This window comes from Arachis ipaensis, chromosome B8 (assembly GCF_059453495.1).
Source record: "Arachis ipaensis isolate K30076 ecotype BB chromosome B8, ASM5945349v1, whole genome shotgun sequence".
NCBI lineage: Eukaryota > Viridiplantae > Streptophyta > Magnoliopsida > Fabales > Fabaceae > Arachis > Arachis ipaensis.
The window spans coordinates 101,468,144-101,478,621 of NC_142443.1; the positions used below are offsets into that span (position 1 = coordinate 101,468,144).

General features: G+C 39.7%; 1 non-coding gene across 1 annotated transcript; it reads right to left on the minus strand.

The window, feature by feature from the left end:
• Positions 1-583: 583 nt before the first annotated feature.
• On the minus strand, positions 584-691 carry LOC148549030 (small nucleolar RNA R71). The gene has a single exon (XR_015898286.1). It is a non-coding gene; the product is annotated as a small nucleolar RNA R71 (small nucleolar RNA).
• Between the last annotated feature and the right edge of the window lie 9,787 nt (positions 692-10,478).

A 10,478-nucleotide genomic window follows, 5' to 3' on the forward strand; every position in this document is an offset into this window, starting at 1 on the left:
AAGGATCTCTATTATTATTATCATTTTTCTGGCCATTCTTCCTTGTCATATGAGCAGGAGCAAGGATAAGAACATTCTTGTGGAAGCAGATCCAGAACCTGAAAGGACTCTGAAGAGAAAATTAAGAGAAGCTAAAATACAACAATCCAGAGATAACCTTTCAGAAATTTTCGAACAGGCAGAGGAGATGGCAGCTGAAAATAATAATAATGCAAGGAAGATGCTTGGTGACTTTACTGCACCTAATTCCAATTTACATGGAAGAAGCATCTCCATTCCTGCCATTGGAGCAAACAACTTTGAGCTGAAACCTCAATTAGTTTCTCTGATGCAGCAGAACTGCAAGTTTCATGGACTTCCATCTGAAGATCCTTTTCAGTTCTTAACTGAATTCTTGCAGATATGTGATACTGTTAAGACTAATGGAATAGATCCTGAAGTCTACAGGCTCATGCTTTTCCCTTTTGCTGTAAGAGACAGAGCTAGATTATGGTTGGATTCTCAACCTAAAGACAGCCTGAACTCTTGGGATAAGCTGGTCACGGCTTTCTTAGCCAAGTACTTTCCTCCTCAAAAGCTGAGCAAGCTTAGAGCTGATGTTCAAACCTTCAGACAGAAAGAAGGTGAATCTCTCTATGAAGCTTGGGAAAGATACAAACAGTTGACCAAAAAGTGTCCTTCTGACATGCTTTCAGAATGGACCATCCTGGATATATTCTATGATGGTTTATCTGAGCTATCAAAGATGTCACTGGACACTTCTGCAGGTGGATCCATTCACCTAAAGAAAACGCCTGCAGAAGCTCAAGAACTCATTGACATGGTTGCTAATAACCAGTTCATGTACACTTCTGAAAGGAATCCTGTGAGTAATGGGACGCCTATGAAGAAGGGAGTTCTTGAAGTTGATACTCTGAATGCCATATTGGCTCAGAATAAAATATTGACTCAGCAAGTCAATATGATTTCTCAGAGTCTGAATGGAATGCAAGCTGCATCCAACAGTACTCAAGAGGCTTCTCCTGAAGAAGAAGCTTATGATCCTGAGAACCCTGCAATAGCAGAGGTAAATTACTTAGGTGAACCTTATGGAAACACCTATAACTCAACATGGAGAAATCATCCAAATTTCTCATGGAAGGATCAAAAGCCCCAACAAGGCTTTAATAATGGTGGAAGAAATAGGTTTAGCAATAGCAAGCCTTTTCCATCATCCACTCAGCAACAGACAGAGAACTCTGAACAAAATGCTTCTAATTTAGCAAATCTAGTCTCTGATCTATCTAAGGCCACTGTAAGTTTCATGAATGAAACAAGGTCTTCCATTAGAAATCTGGAAGCACAAGTGGGCCAGCTGAGTAAAAGGATCACTGAAATCCCTCCTAGTACTCTCCCAAGCAATACAGAAGAGAACCCAAAAGGAGAGTGCAAGGCCATTGACATAAGCGCCATGGCCGAACCTGTGAGGAGAGGAGAGGACGTGAATCCCAAGGAGGGAGACCTCCAGGGACGTCCAGTGATCAATAAGGAGCTTCCCTCTGAGGAACCAAAGGACTCTGAGGCTCATCTAGAGACCATAGAGATTCCATTGAACCTCCTTATGCCCTTCATGAGCTCTGATGAGTATTCCTCTTCTGAAGAGAATGAGGATGTCACTGAAGAGCAAACTGCCAAGTTTCTTGGTGCAATCATGAAGCTGAATGCCAAATTGTTTGGCATTGATGCTTGAGAAGTTGAACCTCCCTTGTTCATCAATGAACTAAGTGATCTGGATCAACTGACATTGCCTCAGAAGAGACAGGATCCTGGAAAGTTCATAATACCCTGTACCATAGGCACCATGATCTTTAAGGCTCTATGTGACCTTGGTTCAGGTATAAACCTTATGCCCCTCTCTGTAATAGAGAAACTGGGAATCTATGGGGTTCAAGCTGCTAAAATCTCACTAGAGATGGCAGACAGCTCAAGAAGACAGGCTTATGGACAAGTAAAAGATGTATTAGTAAAGGTTGAGGGCCTTCACATACCTACTGATTTCATAGTCCTGGATACTGGAAAGGAAGAGGATGAATCCATCATCCTAGGAAGACCTTTCCTGGCCACAGCAAGAGCTGTGATTGATGTTGACAGAGGTGAAATAGTCCTTCAATGGAATGAGAACTCCCTTGTATTCAAAACTCAAGGATCTCCCTCTGCAACCATGGAGAGGAAGCTTGAAAAGCTTCTCTCAAAGCAGAGTCAACCAGAGCCCCCACAGCCAAACTCTAAGTTTGGTGTTGGGAGGCCACAACCAAACTCTAAGTTTGGTGTTGAACTCCCATATCCAAACTCTAAGTTTGGTGTTGGAGAGTCTCAATAAAGCTCTGCACATCTGTGAGGCTCCATGAGAGCCCACTGTCAAGCTATTGACATTAAAGAAGCGCTTGTTGGGAGGCAACCCAATGTTTATCTAATTATTATTTTTATTGTTTTTCATGTTTTCTTAGGTTCATGATCATGAGGAGTCACAAAATAAATATAAAAATTGAAAACGGAATCAAAAACAGCAGAAAAAAAATCACACCCTGGAGGAGCATCTGTCTGGCATTCAAACGCCAAAACAGAGCATAGTTCTGGTGCTGAACGCCCAGAATGGGAGCATCCTGGCGCTGAACGCCCAGAACAAGCATGGTTCTGGCGTTCAACGCCAGAAATGGCAGCAAAGCGGCGTTGAACGCCCAAAATGGGCACTAACCTGGCGCTGAACGCCCAGAGTTGTGTGCAAGGGCATTTTGCATGCCTAAATTGGTGCAGGGATGTAAATGCCTTGACACCTCAGGATCTGTGGACACCACAGGATCATCTCAGGATCTGTGGACCCCACAGGATCCCCACTTTACCTCCTCATAATCCTAGTTTTTATTTCCACATCTTCTTCTTCATCTATTCCTTCTTCTTTTGCTCGAGGGCGAGCAACATTCTAAGTTTGGTGTGGTAAAACAATTATGTAAAGGATCTATAGCTCAGTGGTAGAACATTTGACTGCAAATCAAGAGATCCCTGAGATACCTCAGGGGATACATTTTCTTCCACACAATTATTGGAAGCAACTAAGGGTGGAATATCAAGAGCACTCCATCATCCTTCATGAAATCAGAGAAGATCTAAAAGCAATGAAGGAGGAGCAGCAAAGACAAGGAAGAGACATAGAAGAGCTCAAGGACATCACTAAGGTGGACTCATTCCTTGTTCTTACTTTCTCTGTTTTTTCGTTTTATATGTTATGTGCTTATCCATGTTTGTGTCTTCATTACATGATCATTAGTAGTTAGTAACTTTGTCTTAAAGTTATGAATGTCCTATGAATCCATCACCTCTCTTAAATAAAAACTGTTTTAATTCAAAAGAACAAGAAGTACATGAGTTTAGAATTTATCCTTGAACTTAGTTTAATTATATTGATGTGGTGACAATGCTTCTTGTTTTCTGAATGTATGCTTGAACAGTGCATATGTCTTTTGAAGTTGTTGTTTAAGAATGTTAAATATGTTGGCTCTTGAAAGAATGATGACTAAGAGACATGTTATTTGATAATCTGAAAAATCATAAAAATGATTCTTGAAGCAAGAAAAAGCAGCAAAGAACAAAGCTTGCAGAAAAAAAAAATAGGCGAAAAAAAATATAAAGAAAAAGAAAAAGCAAGCAGAAAAAGTCAAAAGCTCTTAAAACCAAGAGGCAAGAGCAAAAATCCAATAACCCTTAAAACCAAAAGGCAAGGGCAATAAAAAGGATCCCAAGGCTTTGAGCATCAGTGGATAGGAGGGCCTAAAGGAATAAAATCCCGGTCTAAGCGGCTAAACCAAGCTGTCCCTAACCATGTGCTTGTGGCGTGTAGGTGTCAAGTGAAAGCTTGAGACTGAACGGTTAAAGTCAAGGTCCAAAGCAAAAGAAGAGTGTGCTTAAGAACCCTGGACACCTCTAATTGGGGACTTTAGCAAAGCTGAGTCACAATCTGAAAAGGTTCACCCAATTATGTGTCTGTGGCATTTATGTATCCGGTGGTAATACTGGAAAACAAAGTGCTTAGGGCCACGGCCAAGACTCATAAAGAAGCTGTGATCAAGAATCATCATACTGAACTAGGAGAGTCAATAACACTATTCGAAATCTGAAGTTCCTATAGATGCCAATCATTCTGAACCTCAATGGATAAAGTGAGATGCCAAAACTATTCAAGAGGCAAAAAGCTATAAGTCCCGCTCATATGATTGAAGCTCTGTTTCATTGATAGTTTGGAATTTACAGTATATTCTCTTCTTTTTATCCTATTTGATTTTCAGTTGCTTGGGGACAAGCAACAATTTAAGTTTGGTGTTGTGATGAGCGGATAATTTATACGCTTTTTGACATTGTTTTTAGTATGTTTTTAGTAGGATCTAGTTACTTTTAGGGGTGTTTTCATTAGTTTTTGTGTTAAATTCACATTTTTGGACTTTACTATGAGTTTGTGTGTTTTTCTGTAATTTCAGGTATTTTCTGGCTGAAATTGAGGGACTTGAGCAGAAATCAGATTCAGAGGTTGAAAAAGAACTGCTGATGCTGTTGGATTCTGACCTCCCTGCACTCAAAGTGGATTTTCTGGAGCTACAGAATTCGAAATGGCGCGCTTCCAATTGCGTTGGAAAGTAGACATCCAGGGCTTTCCAGCAATATATAATAGTCCATACTTTGGCCAAGAATTGACGACGTAAACTGGCGTTCAACGCCAGCCTTCTGCCAAAATCTGGCGTCCAGCGCCAGAAAAGGATCCAAAACCAGAGTTGAACGCCCAAACTGGCACAGAAACTGGCGTTCAACTCCACAAATGGCCTCTGCACGTGGAACACTTAAGCTCAGCCCAAACACACACCAAGTGGGCCCCGGAAGTGGATTTATGCATCAATTACTTACTCATGTAAACCCTAGTAGCTAGTTTATTATAAATAGGACCTCTTACTATTGTATTTGACATCTTTGGTCTCAGTTTTAATCTATTGTTCATCTTAGGAGACTATTGATCACGTTTTAGGGGGCTGGCCATCTCGGCCATGCCTGGACCTTCACTTATGTATTTTCAACGGTAGAGTTTCTACACTCCATAGATTAAGGTGTGGAGCTCTGCTGTTCCTCAAAGATTAATGCAAAGTACTACTGTTTTCTATTCAATTCTTCTTATTTCTCTTCTAAGATATCCATTCGCACCCAAGAACGTGATGAAGGTGATGATTATGTGTGACGCTCATCACCATCTCCCCTACGAACACGTGCCTGACAAACACCTCCGTTCTACATGAAATAAAGCTAGAATGAATATCTCTTAGATCTCCTAACCAGAATCTTCGTGGCGTAAGCTAGAATGATGGCGGCATTCAAGAGAATCCGGAAGGTCTAAACCTTGTCTGTGGTATTCTGAGTAGGATTCAATGATTGAATGACTGTGACGAGCTTCAAACTCGCGAGTGCTGGGCGTTAGTGACAGACGCAAAAGGAGGGTGAATCCTATTCCAGCATGATCGGGAACCGACAGATGAATAGCCGTGCCGTGACAGGGTGCGTGAGCATATTATTCACTGAGAGGAGGGGATGTAGCCACTGACAACGGTGATGCCCTTGCATATAGCCAGCCATGGAAAGGAGTAAGACAGATTGAATGAAGATAGTAGGAAAGCAGAGGTTCAGAGGAACGAAAAGCATCTCCATTCGCTTATCTGAAATTCCTACCAATGATTTACATAAGTATCTCTATCCTTCTTTTATTACTTATTTTCGAAAACACCATTATCCATTTATATCTTCCTAACTGAGATTTGCAAGGTGACCATAGCTTGCTTCATACCAACAATCTCCGTGGGATTCGACCCTTACTCACGTAAGGTATTACTTGGACGACCCAGTGCACTTGCTGGTTAGTTGTATCGAAGTTGTGACAATTATGAATTAAGATCAGAGCACCAAGCTTTGGAGCCATTACCAGGATTTGTTCGAGCCTGGAGATCACAATTTCGTGCACCAGGAGCTCTGCTGTGTCTCGATGAATTAATGCAATTATTTCTGTTTTCTATTCAAACACGCTTGTTTCTATCTAAGATGTTCATTCGCACTTCAATATGATGAATGTGATGATCCGTGACACTCATCACCATTCTCAATCTATGAACGCGTGTCTGACAACCACTCCCATTCTACCTTCAATTGAATGAGTATCTCTTGGATTCCTTAATCAGAATCTTCGTGGTATAAGCTAGAATCCATTGGCAGCATTCTTGAAAATCCAGAAAGTCTAAACCTTGTCTGTGGTATTCCGAGTAAGATTCAGGGATTGAATGACTGTGACGAGCTTCAAACTCACAAGGGTTGGGCGTAGTGACGGACGCAAAAGGATCAATGGATCCTATTCCAGCATGAGTGAGAACCGACAGATGATTAGCCGTGCGGTGACAGCGCACCTGGACCATTTTCACTGAGAGGACGGATGGTAGCCATTGACAACGGTGATCCACCAATACACAGCTTGCCATAGGAGGAACCTTGCGTGCGTGAAGAAGAAGACAGGGGGAAAGCAGAGATTCAGAAGACAAAGCATCTCCAAAACTCCAACATATTCTCCATTACTGCATAACAAGTATTTATTTCATGCTCTTTTATTTTTCGCAATTCAAACTGATAATCATAATTAATCTCCTGACTAAAATTTACAAGGTAACCATAGATTACTTCAAGCCAACAATCTCCGTGGGATCGATCCTTACTCACGTAAGGTATTACTTGGACGACCCAGTGCACTTGCTGGTTAGTTGTGCGGAGTTGTGAAAAGTGTGAATCACAATTTCGTGCACCAAGTTTTTGGCGCCGTTGCTGGGGATTGTTCGAGTTTGGACAACTGACGATTTATTTTGTTGCTTAGATGAGGAAAAATTTTTCTTTTTGGTTTAGAGTCTTCTATTGTTGTTTTTGGTTGAATTTAAAAAAAAAATCCTTATTTTCTCTTTTTAATTGTTTTCGAAAATTTTTATTAGCTAAAAATTGAATTTTTCTGTTTGAGTTTAGTTTCGTATTTTAAGTTTGGTGTCAATTGCATATTTTTATTTTCTTTTAAATTTTCGAACTTGTGTTCCTTGTTCTTTCTTAATCTTCAAGTTATTCTTGTTTATTTTCCTTGTTTGATCTTTAGTTTTTCTTGTTCTGTGTCTTTTCTTGTTTTTCTTGTGCTTTTTCAAAATATCAGTTTTCAAAAAAAAATCTTTATTTATTAAATACCTTATTAAAACACGTTAAATTTATAGCTCAATTGGCTAGAGCGTTGTACTTATGTTCTTGGTAATTGGCTATCTTCTTTTTAAAACTTTTTCAAAAATAATTTTTCTTTGAATAAATCTTGTGCCAAACTTAAAGTTTGGTGTTCTCTTGTTGATTTTTCTTTAGTTTTCGAAAATTTTATTTTGGTTTTCTAAAAATTTTAAGTTTGGTGTTCTATCTTCATGTTGTTGTTGTTCTTGTGAGTCTTCAAGGTGTTCTTGAGTCTTCCTTGTGTTTTGATCTTAAAATCTTTAAGTTTGGTGTTCCTTGGTGTTTTCCCTCCAAAATTTTCGAAAATAAGGAACATTAGATCTAAAAAATTTAAGTTGTATCTCTTTTGTATGTTTTTCTCTTTCATCATAAAATTCAAAAATAAAAAAAATATCTATTCTCTCTATTTTAAAGTGAATTTTCGAAAATTGCTTTTAAAATTCAGATTTCTATTTCAAAATCTAAAATCTTTTTCAAAAATCATATCCAAAGTTTTTCAAATCTTCTTAATTAAGTAATTATTTTAGTTTTAAAATTTTTTATTCTTAATTTTCGAAATCTATATTTAATTTCTAGTTATTTTATTTCATTTTTTTATTCGTTCTCTTTTTATAAAATAAAAATAAAAATATATTTTAATTGTAATTCACATCAATTCCCTTCTCTCCATCATGGACCTAAGTGGAAATGAACAGTCCAGAAGGACTCTGGGGTCATATGCTAACCCCACTACTGCTTCATATGGGAGCAGTATTTGTATACCCTCCATTGGAGTCAGTAGCTTTGAGTTGAATCCTCAGCTCATTATCATGGTGCAGCAAAGTTGCTAGTATCCGGGTCTTCCACAGGAAGAACCTACAGAGTTTCTGGCACGATTTTTACAAATTGCTGACACAGTACATGATAAGGAAGTAGATCAGGATGTCTACAAATTATTACTGTTTCCATTTGCTGTAAAAGACCAAGCTAAGAGGTGGTTAAATAACCAACCTAAGGCTAGCATAAGGACATGGAAACAGGTGTCAAAAAAATTTCTGAATCAATACTTCCCTCCAAAACGGATGACACAGCTAAGGCTGGACATCCAAGGCTTTAAATAAGGAGATAATGAATCTCTTTATGATGCCTGGGAAAGATACAGAGAGATGCTAAGAAAATGACCCTCTGAAATGTTTTCAGAATGGGTGCAGTTAGACATCTTCTATTATGGGCTTACAGAGAGAGCTCAAATTTCTCTAGATCACTCAGCTGGTGGATCTATACACATGAGAAAGACAATTGAAGAGGCTCAAGAGCTTATTGATACAGTTGCCAGAAATCAGCATCTGTACCTAAATAGTGAATCTTCCATGAAAGAAGAGGCTAAAACAGTAACTGCTGAACTCAGTCCTGTAGAACGAATTACTGAATTTAATTAGCAATTAGACTTTCTAACAAAACAGCTGGCCGAATTCAAGGAGATACTACAAGACACAAGAATGGCTAATATAAATATGGAGGTACAGTTGAAGCAAACAGAACAACAGTTATCAAAACAAATAAGAGAAGAGTGCCAAGCAGTTCAATTAAGAAGTGGAAAAACATTAAATACCTCACTTCAAGGCAGCAGAAAGCCAAGAAATGAACAAACTGCTATCCAAAATCCCTCTAAGGACAGTAAGAGCCCAGAGAGGAATAACTTTGGCGTTCAAACGCCAGAAACAAGCAAGGAGTTGGCGTCAAACGCCCAATGGAAGCTCAATTCTGGCATTCAAACACCAGGAACAAGTAAGGAGTTGGCGTCCAACGCCAATCCAGCTTCTAACCCTGGCATTCAAATGCCAGTGAGGGATCAGACATACACAAATGCTGATAACAACCCCTCTAAAAAAGCTTCTCCAACCACCTCTGTAGGAAATAAACCTGCAGCAACTAAGGTTGAGGAATATAAAGCCAATATACTTTATCCTCAAAAACTCCGCCAAGAGGAGCAGGATAAGTAATTTGCTCGCTTTGCAGATTATCTCAGGACTCTTGAAATAAATATTCCGTTTACAAAGGCACTTGAGTAAATACCTTCTTATGCCAAGTTCATGAAAGAGATCTTGAGTCATAAGAAGGATTGGAGAGAAACTGAAAGAGTTCTCCTCACTGAAGAATGCAGTGCAGTCATTCTGAAAAGCTTTCCAGAAAAGCTTAAAGATCCCGGGAGCTTTCTGATACCATGCATATTAGAGGGTAATTGCACCAAGACAACTTTATGTGATCTTGGGGCAAGCATCAACCTAATACCTGCATCCACTATCAGAAAGCTTGGTTTAACTGAAGAAGTTAAACCAACTTGGATATGTCTCCAACTTGCTGATGGCTCCATTAAATACCCATCAGGCGTGATTGAGGACATGATTGTCAGGGTTGGGCCATTCGCCTTTCCCACTGACTTTGTAGTGCTGGAAATGGAGGAGCACAAGAGTGCTACTTTCATTCTAGGAAGACCTTTCCTAGCAACTGGACGAACTCTCATTGATGTCCAAAAGGGGAAAGTAACCCTGAGAGTCAATGAGGATGAGTTTAAGTTGAATGCTGTCAAGGCCATGCAGCATCCAGACACACCAAAAGACTGCATGAAAGTAGATCTCATTGACTCTTTGGTAGAGGAGGTCAACATGTGTTAGAGTCTCGAATCAGAGCTGGAAGACATCTTTAAAGATGTTCAGCCTGATTTGGAGGGTTCAGAGGAATTGAAAGAGCCTCTGAGACTTCCTCAGGAAGAGGAGAAACCTCCTAAACCCGAGCTCAAGCCATTACCACCATCCCTGAAATATACATTTCTGGGAGAAGGTGACACCTTTCTAGTGATCATAAGCTCTGCTTTAAACCCACTAGAAGATAAAGCACTAATTCAAGTGCTAAGGACACACAAGACAGCTCTTGGGTGGTCCATAAGTGACCTTAAGGGCATAAGCCCAGCTAGATGCATGCACAAAATCCTATTGGAGGATGATGCTAAGCCAGTGGTTCAACCACAGAGGCGGCTAAATTCAGCCATGAAGGAAGTGGTGCAGAAAGTGGTCACCAAATTACTGGAGGCTGGGATTATTTATCCTATTTCTGATAGCCCCTGGGTGAGCCCTGTTCAAGTTGTTCCCAAGAAGGGAGGCATGACAGTGGTTCATAATGAAAAAAATGAACTG